This window comes from Trachurus trachurus (genome assembly GCF_905171665.1).
Source record: "Trachurus trachurus genome assembly, chromosome: 14".
NCBI classification, from domain to species: Eukaryota; Metazoa; Chordata; class Actinopteri; order Carangiformes; family Carangidae; genus Trachurus; species Trachurus trachurus.
The window spans coordinates 29,663,514-29,688,191 of record NC_139903.1 but is presented as its reverse complement, the minus strand read 5'-3'; the positions used below and the strand labels follow the sequence as shown (position 1 = coordinate 29,688,191).

At 39.3% G+C, this 24,678-nt stretch overlaps 1 protein-coding gene across 1 annotated transcript in view; it reads left to right on the top strand.

Annotated features, from left to right (window-relative positions):
• LOC310997231 (uncharacterized protein) overlaps positions 1–24,678 on the top strand; it is a gene marked incomplete at its 3' end in the record, with an annotated part of 217,733 nt that overhangs the window by 122,371 nt on the left and 70,684 nt on the right. The gene's annotated exons all lie outside the window — the stretch shown is intronic.

Below are 24,678 nucleotides of genomic sequence, written 5' to 3'. Positions count from 1 at the left end.
TTTAAGGGGTATCAAAAGCCACATTGTTTGCCGGGTTCCTTTTGTCGTACCCCCCTCCATCAGACCTTCCTGGGGCATGTTTTTTAACAGCTGATGACAACAGCTGACTTGTCCCAGTGTTTGATGGCATCTGTAATACAAAATCAATAACAATGTCAGAGTTTGAAAACTTTAATTCTAGTAAAGTAAAAACATTAATAACAAACAATATTGTAATTACCCAAGACAACAGCATGTAGAGCCATAGGCCGGAAGGCCATCTTAATCCCCCTCCCCCTCATGTTCATGCTAGCCATCAGGCTGTTTGTGAGCAATCTGAAATAGAAGAAAGACAAAACAATATAAAACTAAGAACAAGAGGCAATAACTGGGAAAATGATGGTAAAGCTGAGTTTTCATGTAGCATTGTTTTTATTCAGTTTGCATAAAGAACATCAGAATTTCATGTACTGAAGAGAGAAGAAGCGATTTAAAGACCAGATGTAAACAGCACTTAAAAAGTGCAACGTCAAGCCCGGAGAACTGGTGAGCATGGCCGTCCACCAAAACACCTGACGGCAGCTGTGGCCCAGTTACAATCCACCCCCTAAAGACTCGAGGGTTGAACCCTCACTGACTTATGTGACGTCAGCTCTAAGTGACAGAGTGTGAGAGTGTGTGAGGGTCCAGATGCTGTAGACATGAATGGAACAGCACTTACACACTCTCACGACACATTACCGTGACAACAACATGTTGTGGACTGATAATTTACCTTACTTTCAACCCGCACAACGTGTGTGAGGGGGGCAGACTCAAAACAAAATGTTCCTGGATCAGATCTGATCAAATCATCATCAATAATCACAAACTGCACGTTAATACTGACAGTAAACTTCTTCTACGTTTCTTTTTCGCTCCTGTACATTAACAATAAAGAGAGCGGCAGAGCTCTCTGACTGCATTTGTTTATTTACTTTTTTTTTTTTTTAACACTCACGTTCAGAAGGCTGCCCCTGTATTTGACTTCACAACGCTATGAACTGTGGGTAATTCCCATACCGTAAGTCAGCATCGGTGCTGACTTACGTTAAGGGGGCAGAAAGGGCTCATTCACTGACTCACTGACTTGATGATCTGACAACGGAACAGCCCTCACACACTCACGGACTTCCCGTGAACGCGCCTCTAAGTCAGTGAGTCCATGAGGGGTTGGATTGGAATTGGGCCTGTGCCTCAATGGGACCCAAACACTTGAGGTGGAGAGGACGGTCCGGATGCAGCAAAAAAGACAAAGACCACCCAACAGACTAACTACTGCCAGCAATACCACCACCATATACACCTGTCCCACCTGCAACAGGACGCTTTGGCCGTGAAGGATGTCCTCAATATCCAGAAGTTTCCTTATGACTTTGCGTTGAAATTCTGAAAAGTAATTGCAAAGAAAATGCATCTTATTACAACTAAAATGTGTGTCTTTAACATATTTCCTTAAATAATAGCTGGTTTTCATATTAAGGCCAGGTCAAAACAAAGAAACAAAAATAATTCCGCCACCTGGAACAAACTGACAAGAATATGATCAGAAAATCTCTCAACTTTTCTGGACTATCTATGAAGACTGACAGGAGTGAAGCTAACTTCATCCTCTGCTTCAGAGAGAGACAGCCTTGCACCGCAGGTCTCTGCTCGGACTGCAGTGCACGCTGTGAAAATGTTCCGATTGACCTGAATGGGAGCAAAGTGCTACAGTGTGCACAACGGAGACAGAGACCTAGTTCCGACCACGCAGCGAGGAGACCAGCACGTGAGAAAGATTAAGATGAGCTACTGAACGATGAGATTAGTCACTGATGTGCAAAAAGAAACTGAGGTATTTAGAAAAAAAGGCCAGATATACTGAGCAGTTGTGTAAATAAAGGCCCCGGCTACTATTTGAGGAAGTATGGCAATTCAATATTTTAGTTGAGCACTTGAGTACAATATAAGGATGTAACAGACAACAGATGGGAGGGGATCTCGTTATTGATGCAATCAAATCACCTCAAAAACATTACATTTTTATACAATTCAACTCATTGTATATGCATGGCTATACTTACTTTCTTGGGACACTGGGAAGGCAGGTGCTTTTCGTTGGCCTCTGGCTGCCCCTCTTCCCTGGTGATGTGCCCCCTGGCAAGCCAACAGCCACCTTCTTCCTTGGTGAGGTCAAGGAAGTGGTTGGCTGCTGGCTTTTCCTTGGGGATCTCCTCACTATAGTATAAGCACAATGTGAATAGTAATTAATTACATTATATTTTCAGCAAGTATACAATTTTTTTGCATGGGACATTAGAGTTAAATGAAAAGTATAACTTTTGCATGTAGCTACACCCATCTTGCCTTTGCGATAACTGAAATAAAGTAGGCTACTACTGTTATGGTACACTGAAAAGGTTTACCCTTCTACAGAAACCTCCATGCTAATTCTTACACACTACTTACATTACTCAAACGTTGCTTTATTTGACAAAGCACAATTCACAGTTGAACAACAAACAATACACATATTCACATATTGTACCTTATGCAAAAAACAATTTCAAATTAAGCCAGTGTCTGTAATTGTGAGAGGCCATCATGTGAAACTTACATGCCGTCGCTTGAGACACACAGCAGTTCTTTTGACTGTACTGAATAAGTTAGAATCAGTTCATTAAAATGACTCATGAACTGCTGCTGTCAGGGGCAGGAGGCCACACAGTTGAACCCGAGAGGAGGGGCCCAGTTTGAACTGCAACAAGCGCTAATGCTGTTAGCATCTAGCAGCAGGCCTTCGCCACCTAGTCAACGACCTAGTTTTCGTAATTCGGCGAGAAAATAACGAAATAGTTAGTTATTATGGTGTGTATTTTCTTATCTGCTATTTGGCTTATTTCAACATAAAAAACAGTATAGTCAAGGAACTTACATGACTATTTTCTCAGCCTCGCTGTGTTGGACTGAGTGCGGTCAAATGCTGCTAGCAGGCCTTTGTGGCCTAGTTTTTTTTTGAGTGTGTGTGTACTCTTCTTAATTCGGCTACCACTTTCAACAGTATTATTTTTACTTCAAACTCCGGAATCATGAAAAGGTTACTTACAGAGCTGGTTTACTCGCGCTGAGTTGCTGAATCCTGTTGATCGACGTTCACCGTGCAGCACCGTGCAGCACCGTGTGTGCGTGTTGGAGAATTGCATCACGTGCTGGGTCGTAGGTCAGATGACGCCCACTTCACCTTTTTTTGTATTTTCACCATACATCCATGATTTTCACCAAGAAGACTTGGTTGTGTGCTCCTTTTGTGTGATTCTTTTTATTATTACGCACTCCCTGTACTTCACTGTTGTTTCCGCTTGTATAATGTCATGTTTGTTTATGTTAATAAAGTTTGATTGAAAAAAAAACTCGGTCGCACTCGCAATCAATCATAGACTGTATCAAATATTGAATATCTTTGACTGTATCAAAGACGGTTTATCTTTGACTGTATGTCGCACATACGTTTTTTACCACATCACATGAATAAATAAATACATTAGCCTAATATATTTAGAGATATGGTGATATAGTCTCTGACTGGTCATATGACTCGATCACGACCCCACTCTCGATCCGTGCGCAAGTAATTGGTTGTGATAGGGTCATATTCTGGGCCTGATCGGACTAGTTGTGATTTGACGTCATAACGACCCAATCGGGCTCTCTCGAACAGGTCCGGGTCCGTCCGTGTTTGCTGGGTGGTCTTGTTGCTGTTTAATGGTTTCCAGCAGGGTAAGGATGTGGATCTCAGCCGCTGTTGACAAACATAAAATATACCGGTAGCTTAAATATAGTGTATAAAACAGGGCTATTCAACTTCATTACCATGTGGGCCAGACACTATAGGGACCAGAGCCACCACAAGAGGGGACTGCGAGGTACAATTTAGACGCACAACATTTTCTGAAAACGTGTTATCAGTCCAAGGATGTTTAGAATGGAACAAGTTACCCATTAATATTAGAGAGTGTCCGACTTTCACAACCTTTAAAGCACAACTTACAGACTGGATATTAGACAAACAAACTTGTGAGCACCTGTAATCATGTTTAATCCAGGTCTTTCTTGTGTGTGCAGTTGTATGGCTATGGCCGGTGCATGTGCAATAGTCTAGCATATGTAGTTATTATGTGTGAATGTCTATGACCGGTATGTGTGCAATAATGGAGGTATAGTTACTATGTGTGAATGTTTATGGCCGGCGGCACGTGTGCAATAATCAGTCAGGGTGCAATCATGTAAGCATGCTCGGTCTGGTGAAAGTAAATCTAGCCCGAGCATGTGTAATTATATGTTGTTGTTTTTTCAATTAATCATGTCAATTACAACTATATAGCAGTGGAGGCTGGTGCATAGAGGCAGAGGAGGTTGGTCCTCTATTTTTGAGAGGTAAGAGGAAGCTCACCATATTTTTAAGAAAGAGTAACTGGTTGAAATAAACCTTTACCAAATCATTTATAATTTTAAAAAATCTCTTTTATGGAAGAAAATCCACTAAATCCACTTAAAACAGCTCAACAGCGCCGCCTGCAGGTGGAGGAGACAGAGTAGTCTGTGTGAGGAGCAGAGAGCAGGAAGGTGGGGGCTTAGGGGAGGACGCTGGTCTGTGATTGGCTAAGAACACAAGATTGACATCAGGTTGGTCCAATGACAGTTCCCGCCAAAACTTTCACTCCCAGCCATGCTGCTCATGCTGCTCATGCTGCTCCTAGCACTAGAAATACTGAGTTTTCAGAGATATTGGCATCGATTTGAAAGGAAATATCAGCAGATTTCTGGATAAACTGTTGGGAGATATCATAGAGAAGCAGTCAGGAGGTGGTACCAGTAAGGAGAAGTGACAGCGTGTGGCGGTTAGCGGTACTGACGGTAAACTCACTCACCCATAAAACATGTGCTAACCCTAACCTGCTAAGGGCATGTTGGGCTCTTGGTGAAGTGGTTAGCATCGTCGCCTACGGTGCAGTGGACCTTGGATTGAGACCAGCCTAGGGTAAGTCCCTGAATAGCTTTTTATTTTTATTTTTATATCCCATATCCATGATAAATGCTCTGTCTTTTTCATTAGGCCTGTGTTCATCTGAAAACAGTAGGATTGAATAAAATTGTTGTTTTTAAGAACTCTTGTAAGACATTGTTTTACTGTTTAAAGCAGAAGTAAGTGGAATATTTGTGTTAATATAAGTCTTAAATAGTTGTATCTTCCGACAGCAATCACTTCTATAGAGTGTTTGGTCTGAAACACGGGTCTGTCAGTCACTCTGCTCTGCTCTGAGCTGAAGAGAAAACTTTCCTTGTATCCTACAACCTTTATCCAATGAGGAGAGAGAACGGCATAAAGGGGCGGTCCTCTCTGTGTGTGCAGCCAAGGGATGCGCGTCAGTGTGGTGACGCGGTAGCTTTAATTTTCATTGAATAAAAGAAAGTAGGGATAAGTAGTCAACTAAAATAACATGACACCGTGGACTGGTGTTCCTCCTGTATTTTTTCAGTCACCAGCCGCCACTGCTATATACTGTAGATATATATTTTTATAATTCAATGAACCATGTCAGCCATATATATATATTTTTATATTTCAATGAATCATGTCAATTGCAAATGTATATATTTTTTTTATAATTCAACAAATCATGTCAAGCACAACTGTGTAGATTTATATTTAAATGAATCATGTCAATTGCAACTGTATAGATACATTCAAGCACAACTGTATAGATTTATATTTTTATATTTAAATGAATCACTCTATACTTCCTACTCTAGCACTCATTGTTCATTAATATGCATTGTCCCAACTAAATAAACAAATAAAGTAAAGTAAAGGACAACCACTGGGTCTTCACGGGCCACCCAAAATATGCCATGGCTAAAATGACTATTGTGGCTATAAGAGACATGCGTTCATTAGTATCCAGCTACATTTAATCATAGCTCTCTCTTGTTCCGTACAAAAGTGACCGAGGGCTAGTTGTGGGAATTCTTTCCAAAATCTGTGGCACAGAATGACCCCCCAGTGTTTGTCAGTTTTTGCTCACCAGAGCAGGGAATGGTATCGGCCATTCTTCCCCCTCGCCATGTTGGTCTGTAGACCAGGCTTGTACTGGGCTCCTCTGTTCGCTACAGGGCTGGTGCGGGGGGTGGAGGGAGTTGAGGAGGGACTGCTGTTCCTAATCCATAGTGAGGTGGGTGGTGTGCGAGTGGGGGAAAACATTGTATTAAATGGAAGTCATCTGTTAACCATGAGTGATAATACACATGGGGCCTTTTTATTCACTAATATTTCAGAGATCAGTCTGTACCTTCAGAAACTCTTCGCATAGTAAAAGCGGGTGCAGGGAGTTGAGGTGATGGCAGGTGTTGTGGTCCTGCCCCATGGTGAGGTGCTAAGGGAGATAAATTGGTATTAAATGGTTGTGATCTGTTAACCATGGTAGGCTGCAAGCCACAGGGCCAAACCATAGCAACCAAAAAAATCTCTGGTATACATGAATTTGTACATTTCAACATTTTGGTATGCACTACCTATTTCAACCCCATGAATGAATTGACATTGAAAATCAATACGTTTCAATACAATTTGATAATGATGAATGATTAATTTAATATTGCATGCTGGATGCTGAGGCAATATTGCATGAATGCAGATGTTTTTAACTGACAAAATATTTTGCTGAGATTTTGATATTTTGAAAGTTACAATTTCATTAGAGTATGCAGAAAATCTAAGATGGTAAAGCAGATGCAATCTGTTGATTTGAAACAGAGTGATCATCAGAATCAGCTTTATTGGCCAGGTTTGCGTAAACAAACAAGGAATTTGACTCAGGTTAACTTGCTGTGTTAATACAGATGGGGCCACTATATCCAATATTATTTCTGAGATCAGATTTACCTAGATAGTTTTCTCCAGGAGGAGTAGACACTCTGGCACTGCAGACTGGCACTCGGCGAGATGGTGGAGCTGAAGGAATGGATACAAGGAGAGGGGAATATCTTTAGCACCAAGAATGTCGACCATCTCTAATATTAAAGCAGAAGTAAGCGATCCGGTTGTTCTTGTCAGATGTTAGCAGTCCCCGCCCTCATCATGGATCTATTGGTCACACAGCCCTTCATGCCGTTCTCTCTCCTCATTGGATAAAGGTTGTAGGATACAAGGAAGTATACAAGAAGTTTTCTCCTCGGCTCAGAGCAGAGCAGAGTGACTGACAGACCCGTGTTTCAGACCAAACACTCTATATATAAGTGATGTGTGATATAAGATATAACTATTTAAGACTTATATTAACACAAACATTCCGCTTACTTCTGCTTTAATATTATGATTTTGTTATTTCGATGTTAAGAGATTATTTCTTACTCTGCCAGTGTGAGTTGGAAGTCTGTGGCGATTCACCATTTTCTTCTTCCTCACTGTCACTGGTGTCAGAGTCCCCAAAACGATGGCTGTTAAGTAACCATATCATTATGGTTATTGCAATCCCAAATTGTATTATTATTATTATTATTATTATTATTATTATTATTATTATTATTATTATTATTATTATTATTATTATTATTATAATTATAACAAAAACAAGACAGAACACACTTACACTGGCTTTCTAGGTCTCTTTTGTGGCAGCAGTTCACCCTCCTGCTCTGCCTCAGATTGAAGTTCCGAGGTGTTGCAGCCGGTCTGGTATTGGGCCATGAGCCTCATGGCGTCTTTGTAGTTGTCTAAAATTGAATATGTTAAAATGAACATGAGTTTCAAATTAGCTGTAAAGCTTCACATAATATTATTATTAGTATTAGTATTATTGATGATGATGATGATGATAATAATAATAATAATAGATGATGATGATTATTATTATTATTTTTAATTAACCAGGTTGGTCTCATTGAGAACACAAAGTATCTCTTACAAGTATCTCTTGGCCAAGAATAGTATCAGTATAAATGTAACATTTTAAACAATGCAAGGCAAAGACAATTTCATGTGCATTTTCAGAAGATAGAGAGAATAGGTTACTCCAAGCAGAAGGAGAAGCAACCATGAAATTATTTCAAACAAGAATTTTATGAATTGACATACCACAAGTTCTGACGACCTTTACGTCATATCTTGGCCAGTTTGGCTCATGCTTCTCCTCGTTAGCAGCTGCCCTTTTCACACGTTCAGTGCTCTTAAAATTGGGCCAGTACACCATCCCGTCATCATACCAATCAATTGGCACAACAGCAATGTCCTCGCTTGCTTGAAATTCAATTAGATGAAATGGCATCCTTAATGTAGAAAGAAAGAAAGAAAAGGGGTATTTATTCATCATCAAAGAGGAATAATTCAAGGAATAACATGGACTAAAAGCATGCACAAGTGTACAGTGTATACAAATAAGCAAGTAAGACGTGCTGAAAGTTAACCTGAATGGTGCCCCAAGGTGGGAAGAAGTACCGTAATTTCTGGACTATAAGTCACACCAGTCAAAAAATGCCTCAAGAAGAGGAAAAAAACAAGACGAGGAGGGCCTGACAGTAATTGTATAGCAATTTACAAAAGATTCACTGAACGAAAATGCTGATGTGGTACATGAAAATGTAGGTAAAAATATGGAGAATTCAATAAGCAGGTAACTATTGCGATTTTTTTGCCAGAATATAGTATAGTATATATAGATATAGTGGACTACAGTAATTTCCTGTGTATTAACCGCATTGTGTATAAGCCGCAGGACAGTGTTTTATGCAAGTTAAAAGAAACAAAACCATATAAATACCATATTAACTGCCCCCGTGTATTAACCTCATAGTTGAATACATTTTGCAAAATCAATGTATAAACTGCGGCTAATAGTTGGGAAATTATGGTATGTACGGTCCATGGTATCGAGACAGGTGGTCAATGCATGTTAAATTCAACATAAAATATAATTTCCCCAGGCATTTTAAGGGATAATATGTCATGTCATCTCATATTTTGAAAAAATTAAATTATGGGTGTAGTGTATACATGGAAAAATACTTACTATACAGCAAATTTTCACGCAGAGTAATGGTAGTCATAGTCAGAAGTCAGTAGTCAACTATATATATATATTTTTTTTTTAACTTGAACTGATTGTTTAAACTGAAAGATTGATTGAACTGATTTTTTTTTTTTCTCCATTTAGTGGAGGAGGGGTATGGCCACTAAACCATCCCTGTACGGCAAGGCTACACATTTCTGTCGCAGGGCTGACACCTCAACCGACTTCAGCTCGTCAGATGCATCATTTACAACAAAGATGTTCATTCTGTCGGAGTTAAAGGGGTAGGTATAGAATGGAGACTGCCGGGAAAACTCAGTGTAAATAGCGTACACACCATTATCATTTTGGATAATGTTTTTGATAAGGCAGACTTTATCCCCCACCAGAAACATGTTGTCCCCTGTTGTTAATTTGATGGTCCACCTTTCACATCGCATTTCCCCATACTGCTTATGAACTCCCATGCCAACAACAATTGGGCCCACAAAATGCTCCCTTTTCAGTGTCACGTCTGCATCAGCATCCAATTTGGTTGCTGTAACCTCCGAAAGGCGCCGAATGAGCTGAGCTAGAGGGAACTCTGGTTTTCTAATCAGTTTTTTTATTTTCCCTAGGTGGTTTTCATATGGGAACGCTGAAAAAGAATCCAGACAGCCATGCCTCTTCACCTCGTCTGCCAAGTGGACCAGACAGTGGACATTGTACACAATCTGGTCGGTCCCATACAGCTCACCAAAATGGTTCACAAAAGATTTTAGCATTTGTCCAGCATAGTCAGCAAGGTTGAGACGTTCAGGGCTTACCAAAATGGATATACTAGCTGTTGACAGGAGCATGAAATTGCAATACATGTTCCGGTCCAGGAATCCCGCCAGCACTACAGGGCCAGTGTACAATAAGAACTGGCGGAATTCAGTCGCCTTCCAACGGTCCAACTCCCGAAGTGACCGTGGCCTCCTGGCAAACTCAATTGGCACGTAGGGCCTCATCGACTGGAGTTTTCCTGACATCCTATCCACTATTGATGTCGGCAGTCTGACTGTTAAAGGACCCCGGAGCCAGGTCTGGAGCAGTTTCCTTACGACACCCAAACAAACTAGATGCATATAATCTAAGGGAAACTGCGAAACCATGCCAACCTTGACATTTTTAAATGGATGTGGCCCATGGTGGTGTAGCTCATCAATCATCAGGTTGAATGAGGTGTCAGTTCGAAGGGGGTGCTCTGGTCCAGGGAACGCCATACGGCGGTTAAGGTATTGCCCTGGGTGTAGGCACTTATCGCACCCATGGTATGCATTATGAGCCTTTGTTTTTTTTACAAAGGCCCGTGCAGGGGAATCACAGACAACTGTGTGAAGCTCAATTTTAAAGTTCCTGTCTCCAAAGCAAAACCCAGCCTCTAGCTCTCCTAGTTCATTGATGAAATCGGATAGGAACTCTGTGGCCGAACTAGGTTTTTTTGGTCCACAGTATGCCCCAATGACCACAGGTTCCTTCATGGGGACGGTAACCAGTAAAGCGAGGATGGGCCACAGCTGCACAGTGGAGCTTTTAAATAAAGGTAGACCGTCTATATTTATCTGCAGCCCCAATGTCATGCCCTCTGCCAGTGTTTTGGCATATTTCGTTAAAGTGGCCTTCAACGAGGAAAGGATGCCAAAGTGATGGTTGGACCCCCCAGCCTTCTGCTGAATAGCATAATGCATTTTGGTCTTCAGAAGGGTCCTACCATCCTTTGGCAGATTGGGATGAGCTACATGGAGTATGCTGAGCAGTGCAGTCAGGGCCACAAGGGAAATGCCAAAACTCACTGCCCAGTTGGCAATCTTATCAGGTAGTGATAGGTCAGGTTCAGATTCTGAAAATGATGTCCCATCACCATCACTGCCATCAGAACACACACCATCACTGCCATCAGAATCTGCCTCCAAGTCAATGTCCTGATCGTCTTCAGTAAAAACTTCAGGCACCTCTGGCATTGCAGCTGAAGAGGGTTGGGCAGTGTTCTCGCAGAGAACTCTGTCATCTGCCCCTATGTCTGTCATGTCTGTCATGTCTGTGTCAGTCCTGTCAGTCATGTCTGTCCTAATCTGTTGGAGCCTTTTTTGGACATCTACTCGTATCCTTCGTCTCAGAGTGGATACGGAGACAGGCCCAGCCTTTCTATTCATTTTTGTTCTAAAACAGACATTTCAGAAAGACAGGTTGCAGTCAGGTGTGTAAAATTGAAGATTGAATTGAAATTAAATAAATACATTGTTGAATGGTGGTGTTGTCTGTTGTCATTGCTACAAACAGAACAGAGAAACAGAGCAACATTGAAAATTTGGGAAGCGCCATGAATAGGCTTACATTTACATTGAAAATGAAAGCGTTTCAAAAAAAAATCTCAATCCACGTGGGACGTGTTTTTCCTGGCCTGTCTGCTTGGCCTTGACATTTCCTATATTTGTTTGTTTGTTTGAAAATAATTATATTAATTATTATGTTTTTTGTTTAGAAATGAGTGTACATCATAGAAACTCACAGAAACCGGCCTGTAAAGGGTTAATTAATTAATTTTATTGTTTAAAATTAACAGTCATGGTGGGAGAGAAGCTAAATAACATAACAAAAAAAAGATCTTAAAATATAAAACCATTAAAAAGTTATGACTTGACCAATGTCGAGGATTCAGTGAGTCCTTGCAGGGTGAAAGGGATTTTTTATTTCAATCTAACACTACAAAAAAAAGTAAAAATGCAAAAAAACTGATATTCCCCATAAACATTGTCTGACCTCAGACAGTTGTAATCATAAAAAGAAAATCCATCTCTAATTAGAAAATATCTCATTTTTGGGCTGTTTTTTGTTTAGAAATGAGTGTACATCATAGAAACTCACAGAAACCTGCCTGTAAAGGGTTAATTAATTAATTTTATTGTTTAAAATTAACAGTCATGATAAGAGAGAAGTTAAATAACATTACAACAAAAAATGATCTCAAAATATAAAACCATTAAAAAGTTATGACTTCACCAACACGAGGACTCATTGAGTCCTTAACAGGGTGAAAGGGAGTATTTTTATTACACATTGAAAAAAAAAATCTAATTTTTTTAATTTTTTTAATTTCAACAGTCACAGATAAATACATACGTAACCTCTCCAAACCAAACCCAGCCAAAATGCCGCTCAATAATGTAACAGAAGACTCAAAACGTCCTCGCAGGGCCGAAGGGTTAATATATTTTATACTGTATATGAGCATTATAGCTCAATAACTCCCAGGTCATGTGACCTGTTGGCTCAAAATCAACACAGGATGGTAGGGCTAAGCCTCCTCTATGACACACACCTGTTTTTATTGCATTTGAACACATCTTATATTTTATATGATTTTTTTAATGTATTGAGAAGAAGCGAACGTCTGTCAAATATCCAACTTAAAACTAACTTAACTGCGGTCAATTGGGTCACTTCACAGAGGACTAAACCCAAAAGAAACAACTGGAGCACTCCATATAATGCAGAGGTTTAATAAAGGTACACAACACCTAACGTTTTGACGTGGTGTGCGTCTTCATCAGAGGTAAGCAGGGTGACACAGCTGGTTACAGTCACTACCTGGAGTTCATTCATTTCATTGGCTTACGCCGTAAACCAATGATGTTCTTACACTCACCAAATGGGTCGATACATGATCAAAGAAGGTGTGTGTATGTGAAGGTGTCTGTGTGTTCATCTCTCGCGCGCTCTGTTTGGATTAAATAAACACAAGTAGGCTACAAACACACACACATTGGCCTCTATTTGTTAATCGCGGTGTTTTATTTTGAAAAGGGTCTGAAAATTGACCGGAGGCCTGTACTGCGAAGGAGGCTCGACATGGCCAGGCATGATGCAGCTCAACAAAACCTCAAGTCCCGGCCAAATATGCAAGAGAGGAGGCTGTTGTTAATTTCTGACAGCTGAACATTGCGCTACTTTTAAATATGAAGCTTTATTCATTTGAATTAAGTAAACTAGAGCAACAAGTTATTTTAAATTTTATTTTATATTGTTTTCATATATTTCACTGATCGAAATTATAGAATACGAGTGTGTGTTTTATTGAGCGCAGGGCCTATATGTGTGTGCGTATGAAAATAGTGGGTTTTTTATTAATATTTTATATGGATTTTTGATTTATTTTATACTGTAAATATGAGCATTAGAGCTTAATAACTCCCAGGTCATGTGACCTGTTGGCTCAAAATCAACACAGGATGGTAGAGCTAAGCCTCCTCTATGAGACACACCTGTTTTTATTGCATTTAAACACATTTACTATTTTATATGAATTCTTTATGTATTTTATACAGTAAATATGAGCATTATAGCTCAATAACTCTCAGGTCATGTGACCTGTTGACTCAAAATCAACACAGGATGGTAGGGCTAAGCCTCCTCTATGACACACCTGTTTGTATTGTATTATATTTTCTATGATTTTTTAATGTATTGAGAAGGAGCGAATGTCTGTCAAATATCCAATTTAAAACTAACTTCACTGCAGTGGACGGGCCTAAGTTGGTGAGTGTAAGAACATCATTGGTTTACGGCTTAAGCCAATGAAATGAATGAACTCCAGGTAGTGACTGTAACCAGCTGTGTCACCCTGCTTACCTCTGATGAAGACGCACACCGCGTCGAAACGTTAGGTGTTGTGTACCTTTATTAAACCTCTGCATTATATGGAGTGCTCCAGTTGTTTCTTTTGGGTTTAGTCCTCTGTGAAGTGACCCAATTGCACCGTCCTTTCTTTATTTTTTTGAGTTACATCTGTTTTTGTACATCTGTTTGGTCAAAGCCACTCAACTTTGGTTTGACTGATATCACCTGGTGTAAATAAAAATTAAAAATATTCAAAAAAAAAAACAAAAAAACTGAGTTATCTGCTTTTGCAAATGAACTCTTCATCTTGAAGTTAATTCTAATACCTTTTTAAGACTTTTTCAAGACCTTCTCAATATTTTTCAATACCTCACGGCCGCTTCAAGCTGTAACTACGTATTTACATCAGTGACATTTGTTACTTAACAGTTTTAGTTTGTGATAAAGACTATAGACCACTATGATACAACAGTATTCAAAATAGGCTAGGATAATAAATAATAGGCAAAGTTTAGAAAAGAAAAAAAAAAAAAACATTGCTCCACTCTCAAAAAACCAAAACAACAATCTTCTTTTCTTTTTTATGTACCGGTTCATCTTTGTTTTTTAATAAAATGAATAAATTCACACACTTTCACAATGTTTTTTAGGACTCAAACTCTTGGACAGCTAATTCAGAAAAAATACCTTCAAAATTTAAGACTTTATAAAGTCGTGAAAAGACTTTTTAATACTTTTTAAGGGTCTTAATTTTCCCAAAATTGATTTATCACCTTACTTTTCAAGACCCCGCGGATACCCTGTATATATATACCTATTGTGTGTGTGTGTGTAGCTATATACAGTATACAGCTCTGGAAAAAATTAAGAGACCACTCCGAAAATGACCAGTTTCTCTGGTTTTACTGTATGTGTTTGAGTAAAATGAATTAATCAACTACCGTCAACATTTCTCCCAAAATTGAGCTTTTATTGGCTAATTGACTAAACTAGTCTAAATAACAAAAATATCCAGTCTTTTCAGACCTTGAATAATAGTAATAATGCAAAGTAAACATGTTCATATTTATTCCTAAACAACACAGCAAGAATATTTTAACTCAGGAAGAGTTTATAAACCAGTTTTTGTGGGATAATGTCGATGTTTAATCCCAGCAGTGGTTTTTATAATCTTCCTATAAAACCAGATGTGGTTCAGGTGATGACCTCATCAGTGTCTCATTAAGTAGAATGAGTTGTGTTTGTGTTGGTGTTTAATAAAGAAAAGAAAATAATTTATTTTCACCTTTTTTCTGAAAAAAATAAGAGACCACTTTCACAAATGTTTCTTAACTCATTGAGTGCCAACCACGTAATTTCTCGTTTTTCGTTCCCATGCGTTGAGTGCCAAAAACGTAATTTCTGGTTTTTTGATTTTTCTTTTTAATTATGAAACTAGACACTTTAACACACCGTTATGTGTAAATTTGGGGACTCTACGACGAACAGAACTAAAAGAGATATTTTTTTCCCATTTGTATCTGATTTTCTCTCTCTCTCTTTTCGCTCGAATTAATTATAGCCTATAAAAGCTATTTTGTGTATTTTTCGTGTAGCCTCTTGGTGGACGGGCCTAAGTTGCCCTTTGATCATGTATCGACCCATTTGGTGAGTGTAAGAACATCATTGGTTTACGGCGTAAGCCAATGAAATGAATGAACTCCAGGTAGTGACTGTAACCAGCTGTGTCACCCTGCTTACCTCTGATGAAGACGCACACCGCGTCGAAACGTTAGGTGTTGTGTACCTTTATTAAACCTCTGCATTATATGGAGTGCTCCAGTTGTTTCTTTTGGGTTTAGTCCTCTGTGAAGTGACCCAATTGCACCGTCCTTTCTTTATTTTTTTGAGTTACCGGTACATCTGTTTTTGTACATCTGTTTGGTCAAAGCCACTCAACTTTGGTTTGACTGATATCACCTGGTGTAAATAAAAATTAAAAATATTCCAAATAAAAAACAAAAAAACTGAGTTTTCTGCTTTTGCAAATGAACTCTTCACATACTATATACCTATTGTATGTGTATGTGTGTGTGTGTGTGTGTGTGTGTGTGTGTGTGTGTGTGTGTGTGTGTGTGTGTGTGTGTGTGTGTGTGTGTGTGTGTGTAGCTATATACAGTATATATATATCCCTCATACCTGATGACAAAAACACCTTAATTTCTGAAAGTGGACATTTTTGTCCACTTTTTAAACAACCTAAAAACGACATACATTAATATTTTTTTCAGATTTTTTTTTCCTAAATCTTTTATTCCACTTCAGTTCTGATCATAAATACCAAGTTTTAAATTATTTTCAAAAGTTTAACCCTTTAAATTCTGGTGTATATGATGTCAACGCCAATTTCTGTAAAAAAAAAAAAAAACACACAAAAACTGCTATATTTTCAATAAATGCAATGCAAAGTGAAATACTCTAGGGGGGATTATTGCAGTCTGGGATATGTCAATGATGAGCAACAACAATGATTTTCTGGGATTTTTATTTTTTTTAGCTATGTCTGATTTAAAAAAAATACACCTTAATTTCTGAAAGTGGACATTTCTGTCCACTTTTTAAACAACCTAAAAACGGCATACATTCACATTTTTTCCCCATTTTTTTTCATAAATCTTTTATTCCACTTCAGTTCTGATCATAAATACCAAGTTTTAAATTATTTTCAAATGTTTAACCCTTTAATTCTGGTGTATATGATGTCAACGCCAATTTCTGTAAAAAAAAAAAAAAAAACACACAAAAACTGCTATATTTTCAATAAATGCAATGCAAAGTGAAATACTCTAAGGGGGATTATTGCAGTCTGGGATATGTCAATGATGAGCAACAACAATGATTTTCTGGGATTTTTAATTTTTTAGCTATGTCTGATTTAAAAAAAAATACACCTTAATTTCTGAAAGTGGACATTTTTGTCCACTTTTTAAACAACCTAAAAATGGCATACATTAAAGCAGAAGTAAGTGATATATTTGTGTTAATATAAGTCTTAAATAGTTGTATCTTCCGACAGCAATCACTTACATAGAGTGTTTGGACTGAAACACGGGTCTGTCAGTCACTCTGCTCTGCTCTGAGCCGAGGAGAAAACTTTTCTCGTATCCTACAGTTTTTATCCGATGAGGAGAGAGAACGGCATGAAGGGCTGTGTGTGCAGCCAAGGGATGCGCCTGAATGTGGTGACGTAGGGACGAGGACTGTAATGGTGCGTTCAAGGCAACTCGTAACTCGTGTTTTTCCGACCTGTGAAGTCGTACCAGTTCGATCTGGTACGAGTTCACGGATCGGAAGTTACGAGTGGCCGTTATAGTGACTTTCACAGGTAAAACAGGTCGGAAAAACACGAGTGGGTTGCCTGGAACGCTACAAAAGTTGTGACTTGAAGCTGTAATTTACGATTTCAAAAGCCTGCCTGGAACGCAGCATTAGCCAAAACGACCGGATCGCTTACTTCTGCTGTAATATTTTTTTTCCCTAAATATTTTTTTCCACTTCAGTTCTGCTCTGCATGTATACGTGTGTGTGTGTGTGTGTGCATATATGTGCGCGTGTGTGTGCATGCATGTGTATGTATGCTAATCTCCCATACATTCTAATGTAAATTTATTATAATGGGAGTCTATGGGAGCTTTTTCTTTAATCTGCCATATCAGAAAAACTACAAAGCTTTAAAAACTGATATTGCTGCTCATCATAGATCATCACAGGCTGCAATAACTCAGCCTAAAATACTTCACCTCACATTGCATATATTGAAGATACTGGCACCTAAAGTGTTGAAATTTGCACTCAAAAGGTTCGGATCGGCATCTAAAGGGTTAAAAAAAATGTAATAATTGAAAACGTGGTAGTTTTGAGCAGAACTGAAGTGGAAAAAAATATTTAGGGAAAAAAAATATTAATGTATGCCATTTTTAGGTTGTTTAAAAGGTGGACAAAAATGTCCACTTTCAGAAATTAAGGTGTATTTTTTTTTAAATCAGACATAGCTAAAAGATTAAAAATCCCAGAAAATCATTGTTGTTGCTCATCATTGACATATCCCAGACTGCAATAATCCCCCCTAGAGTATTTCACTTTGCATTGCATTTATTGAAAAGAGAGCAGTTTTTGTGTTTTTGTGTTTTTTTTTTTTTTTTTTACAGAAATTGGCGTTGACATCATATACACCAGAATTTAAAGGGTTAAACTTTTGAAAATAATTTAAAACTTGGTATTTATGATCAGAACTGAAGTGGAAAAAAATATTTAGGAAAAAAAAATTAATGTATGCCATTTTTAGGCTGTTAAAAAGGTGGACAAAAATGTCCACTTTCAGAAATTAAGGTGTAAATTGCATAACAATAGAAAAATGCATAGAATATGATGTGTGTTTAAAAAATTTTAAATAGTCACAAAAAAAAAAAACTTGATGAGGATCACTATTTCCAGTGTGGAGAAAGTGGAGAAAATGCGCCCCCTAGTGGACAAAAAAGGCCTTTTCAGGTATGAGGGATATATACAGCTCTGGAAAAAATTAAGAGACCACTCCGAAAATGACCAGTTTCTCTGGTTTTACTGTATGTGTTTGAGTAAAATTAATTAATCAACTACCGTCAACATTTCTCCCAAAATTGAGCTTTTATTGGCTAATTGACTAAACTAGTCTAAATAACAAAAATATCCAGTCTTTTCAGACCTTGAATAATAGTAATAATGCAAAGTAAACATGTTCATATTTATTCCTAAACAACACAGCAAGAATATTTTTTAACCAGTTTTTGTGGGATAATGTCGATGTTTAATCCCAGCAGTGGTTTTTATAATCTTCCTATAAAACCAGATGTGGTTCAGGTGATGACCTCATCAGTGTCTCATTAAGTAGAATGAGTTGTGTTTGTGTTGGTGTTTAATAAAGAAAAGAAAATAATTTATTTTCACCTTTTTTCTGAAAAAAATAAGAGACCACTTTCACAAATGTTTCTTAAAAGCATCTCTGTATGACAGTCATTCTTTTCTTTTCCTGAGTTAAAATATTCTTGTTGTGTTCTTTAGGAATAAATATGAACATGTTTTCTTTTTATTATTATTATTATTCAAGGTCTGAAAAGACTTGATATTTTTGTTATTTAGACTAGTTTAGTCATTAGCCAATAAAAGCTCTAAATTACAATATTGTTGTTTTTTTCAATTTTGGGAGAAATGTTGTGATAGAATAAAACAAAAAATAATAATTTAATTTTACTCAAACACATAGTAAAACCAGAGAAACTGATCATTTTGGGAGTGGTCTCTTAATTTTTTCCAGAGCTGTATATAAATATTATAACTTTCATCTTCGAGGTGATTTTTCTCCACATTTCTCCAGTAAAAGCACGTCTCACATTACCACTCACTCGCAAACAGCGGCTCACTTTACCGCGGTGATAGAACGTTCGATAATAACGCTGAGGGAAAAAAGAAGCGTAGTCGATCAGATTGAGTGGCAAAACAAACCTCCCTCAACATGCTGGCGGATAGCGGTGGACTCATAAACTGGATAAAATATCTTATATCTCCCCAAAAGCGTCTGCTCCACGGACACTGACAATCCTGTAATACACAGAGTGACCGCGGTACCTGCAGAATGACTGACAGGCTCACTGTTACTGTGCAGAGGGACGAGATGTAACTCGGTCAAAGTGAGACGTATCCTCAAGATGTTTAGCAGCTCTGTTAGGTCATGCTGCTTTACATGCTGGCAAAGCTAGACATGTCAGACTTGTGTGGACTCGGAGAAAATCGCTTCGTAACTGCGTCATTTTTAAACTTTGGCGGCTCTGCCACTCGTCTTTTTGCAGTGGACGTTCCACAGCGACTTCCGAGTACCGTGACGTCATGTGCATACCCCGATCCAGAACCGCAACCCAGCAAACACGGACGGACCCGGACGTGTCCGAGAGAGCCAGATTGGGTCGTGATGACGTCCAATCACAACTAGTCCGATCAGGCCGAGAATATGACCATATCACAACCAATTACTTAGGCACAAACGGACAATAAGTCCGATCACGACTGGGCTTGAACGTACTTGTTACAGTAATTGTTGTGATATGGTCATATTCTCGGCCTGATCGGACTAGTTGTGATTGGACGTCATCACGACCCAATCTGGCTCTCATGCATACAAAAACTTTTTAGGTTAAGAAAGTGCGTTTTGTATTTATTTTTATTTTTTTATACACAGACACACACACAGACACACACACACACACACACATTTATACAATGAACAGACAAACAACCATCAAAAAATTATATACATAAGAAAGTGGGCGTGATCTGACCTACGACCCCGCACGTGACGCATATTTGTCCAACACGCAGTCACGCACCAGAGCAGCTCGGCACGCGCAGCGGTGGTAGCCCTATGGTGGTAGCACAGCAGAGAGTAAAGTAAGTAACCTTTTCATGTTCTCGGGGTTGTAGTAAAATACTGTCACTGTCCGTAGAGAGGCTGCAAGTTCCTAAATATTGGTGTTTTGAATCAAACTAGCACGTGAACTACCATATTTTCTCACCGAATTAACTAGGCCGCAAAGGCCTGCTGCTAGCTGCTAACAGCATTTCAGCGCACTCGGTATAGAGCCGGGAGGAATTATTGCAGTTCAAATTGGGTCCCTCCAGAGCGATAGATATAACATCGCTCTGGGTCCCTCCTCTCGGGCTCCACTTTGTGGCCTCCTGCACCTGACAGAAGCAGTTGTCAGGACCGCAAACCGCAATATCGGCGGGCTGAGCATCCGCTGCTAACACTCGCTAGCATCCGGGACAGCAGCCCCCCTGCTTGGTGCTTCACCTGCTCTGTTGGCTGGAGAGAAAACACGGTTCTCCACCATCCCATATGCGCTAAAAAAAAAATAATAATACAGCGTGGAGGAAATAATTATGATGATGGGGACGATGTAATGTAAATGAGTGTTTGGCGAAGGTAAACTGCATGATTTTGGGGTAACTATTTTTTTTAAAATCAATTCCAAATTAAATCAAAACAAAAATAATTTATTTCAACAAACAAAAAGTTACCTAGTGCTTTTAGGTGAGGGGTGGACTCCAGACAATTTGTTCAGGTGTTCTTGAAGTTGAGTAAAAAGCAAAAGCGAAATGCTTAGCTACTTCAGGCACTCTGCCTGAGCCAAGGAATTCTTTTAAAAGCCTTGGGGCCTATCTCAATGAGATAAAGGTTTTTTTTAAAGACTTACCTGGCTCAGTCAGAGTGCCTGAAGTAAGTGTTTAGCTTTTGCTTTTATAAAATTTCTTATTCATTTAGATTTTATATGAAAACTAAAGTGTGGATATCTTGTACTAAGAGTTAGAAGTTTTTGTTATTTGTGTTAATAACTGTATCTTTTTTTCCCTTGCAGGATCTTTTTTTCCCCTTGCAGAATCACAAAAGACAAGAGGTAGGTCGTCATAACATGGATCGCAACTATAACCGTGACTGGAAACGGTCTAAGAAGCGGCTCAGAGTTTTTATTGAGGAAGATGATGATAACATTGACACACTTGACAGTGACACATCAGGAGAGGGTGAGGAGGGTGAGGAGGGTGAGGAGGGTGAGGAGGCACCAGAGGGCGCTACCACTAGTGAAAGCAATTTACCAACAAGCGAGACATCACCTAGTGCTGCAGAAGTGGTTGATACTACAGCTGAGAACAATGATGTAAATCCAGTCCAGTCTGATGATGACATCATTTATGACTATGGCTTCAATGAGCACATTCACTCAAGTGACTCTGAACCAGAACTTCTTGGTGCAGGTGCTGCTCCAAGAGTAGAAGTGCCAACGTTTGACCAAGAGCTGGCAAAGTGGGCTGTTGAAACAAGGCAAACCGATCATGCCATTAATTCACTCCTTGGCATCCTTAGAGGACATGGGCATAACCTTCCCAAAGATAAGCGTACACTTCTTGCTACCCCACGCCAAGTTGAAGTAAAGGACAAATGCAATGGTCAGTACATTTATTACGGAGTGGAACAAGGAGTTACCCGCTATCTGTCTGTATGCCCCGAGTTTACAGGAGATATAGAACTTTTTGTCAACATAGATGGGACTCCCCTTTTCAAATCTAGCAGAACAGAACTGTGGCCAATACTTGCCAAATTCCATGACTCCCAGCCATTTCTAGTAGGACTGTTTTGTGGTGTAGGAAAACCAAAGCCTGTTGCAGAATATCTGCTAGACTTGGTTGAAGAGCTGAAGCACCTGCAGACCAATGGCATTATGTATGGTGGCGTAATGCACCGATTCACCTTGAGGGGATTTGTGTGTGATGCACCTGCCAGAGCCTTCCTGAAAAACATAAAGGGCCACAATGCTACTGAGGGCTGTGAGCGTTGTGTGGAAAAAGCAGTAAGGTCAAATAACAAACAAACATTCCTGTCCACAGCCACTCATGAATCTAGGACTGATCTTGGGCTCAGTCAACTTCAGTACCCAGAGCACCAACACGGCCCATCTCCTTTATTTGATGCTGGCATACTCTGTATTCAACAGTTTCCTCTGGATTATATGCACCTTATATGCCTTGGAGTGACGAAGAGATTGCTTCATTTTTTGTTACATGGCCCTGATGTCTGCAGGCTTAGACCAAGAGCGCGAGAACAGCTATCTGAAAGACTGGTAATGCTGCGGGGTGCCATGCCAGCTGAGTTTGCCAGACAGCCACGTTCTCTCAAGGAACTCGACCGATGGAAGGCAACAGAGCTACGGCAGTTCATTCTCTACACTGGCTCTGTTGTTCTCAAGGGTGTAGTTGATGATGCTTACTATGAACATTTTTTGACTCTCTCAGTAGCCACTTCCATTCTCCTGGAGTCTGACAATTCAAAGAGACAGACCTACATTTCCTATGCCAAGGAGCTTATGGAGCACTTTGTCAGAAACAGTGCAGAGCTGTACAGCAATGACTTCCCTGTGTACAATGTACATTCGTTGAGGCATGTGGCAGACGATGCAGCATATTTTGGCAGTTCTTTGAATGACATCTCCTGCTTCCCCTTCGAAAATCACCTTCAGAGCCTGAAAAAAATGGTCAGGAAGAGCTGCAACCCAATTGCACAAATAACCAAGAGAGTGGCCGAAAGACAGCATGTTCAGAGTGACATACTGCGCCCCAGATACAAAGGTCACTTTGTTTCAACAAAACCACCGAATTTCTGCTTCCTCCTCAAGAACGAGGACTTTGTCTTCATCCGAGAAAACAGACAGGAAGGCACAGTTGTTGTAGACCTGATTTCACAGGACGGTGCAGAGGACCTGTTTAAAAGACCATGCGACTCCAAGACGATCAATGTGGCATACATTAAACACAGCATTTTGAACGGAGCTTCTAGACAGTTATTACACAAAAATGATCTTTACCGGAAGTGTGTCTGTCTTCCACATTTGGAGGGTTATGCTGTCTTCCCCCTTCTCCATAATATGGAGCAATGAAGCAACACAAAAAAGTAAGATGATACATTGATCAAATGATATGACTGGTATCAGTATATTAACAAATAACTAATATAGTAACACAAATAGACTTACTTGCTTTCCTACTAACCCTACTAACCCCCACTAACCACAGAGGGTGACAATGAGAATGGCCAGTTCGTTAACTGTAACTGTCAAGTCATGAGTACCTCACTTATTCTTTGACATCTTGGGGAACAATTAACAAATGTATGTGCATGTGTGAACATGATTGTACTTTGACTGTAACATGAATGCTTAAATCTGGTGCACTGTGTTAATTAATTTCTCTCTACTCAACTTTCTTTACAGATGACGCAGAAAGAACACAGTTCAGGTTTATGCACTCAAACACACATGCTTCTTCTAGTTTTAATTTGAATTATACTTGCAGTATATAAATAAAAACATTTAATGTCACTGCAGGAAAGAGAACCAAATTCCCTAAAAAGGATCCAGACTTTGAGTATGGTTAGTATGACTTATTGAATAATAGTTTATGTAGGCTTCACATTTTTTGCACAGATTTGATTGCATTATAAATGAACCTAATTCAATGGTTGTGTGCCCTAGAACTTAAAGACGATGATGACCGTGTAAAAAGAGGGACAAGTAAGTACATTGTGTATATGGGGCTGCATTTGATGTTGTGTAGCACTTAAGCTTACTGTTGTATTCTTTTACCTTTTTCTTAAAGGAAAATTGACGGCTTTTCCTCCGCCACCGAAAAAATTTTGCTCCACAAAACAGGATGACACTGATCCCAAAGGTGAGTGTGTAAATCCAGTTTCTGAGATGATCAGGATTTATTATTTTTCTCAAATAACTAAATCACCATGTTGTCATTGTTTGTTTCCTACAGTTTTCCTAATGCCATGACATCATTAGCTGTATTCTATGATCATAGCTGCGTTTCCACTGCAGGAGTTCCTGGAACTGAACTTCTACAGGAACCGTCCTCTCATTCAGGCCTCTCGGTGGCTGTGTCTCCACTGCAGACAAGGACCAGCAGGGCTCTCTGGCGACGTGAAACAGTTCCGATCATCGCACAACTTTTTTCCCAAAGACACTTGGGGAAAAAAGCTGTGTTTTGTAATTGTCGTCTCGATCATCAAGTAATCCCACGATTGTGTATTTATCATGCTTTTTTTTCGAAAATTTCCAGTGGTCTAGATGCGTTTTTAGTAACGTTGGGTTTTTTAAAGTAACATTGCGGAGTTTTTCGGCCTTAAAATAATGTTTCCAGACTCATTGCAATGGTAGAAAAATGGTTAATAGAGTGCCGAAGCGGAAGCAGGAAGTAACGGCCCCATGGGTCCTCAATTCGAAAAAAGGCTCCATAGAAATGAGCGAGACTGCAAGATTTATTTCGTGATCCATTTGAATTGTGCCATGAGAAAAAAATATGACCTCTACCTGTTTAAAACATCACGTTTCATCCCGAGAAATCAGCAGTT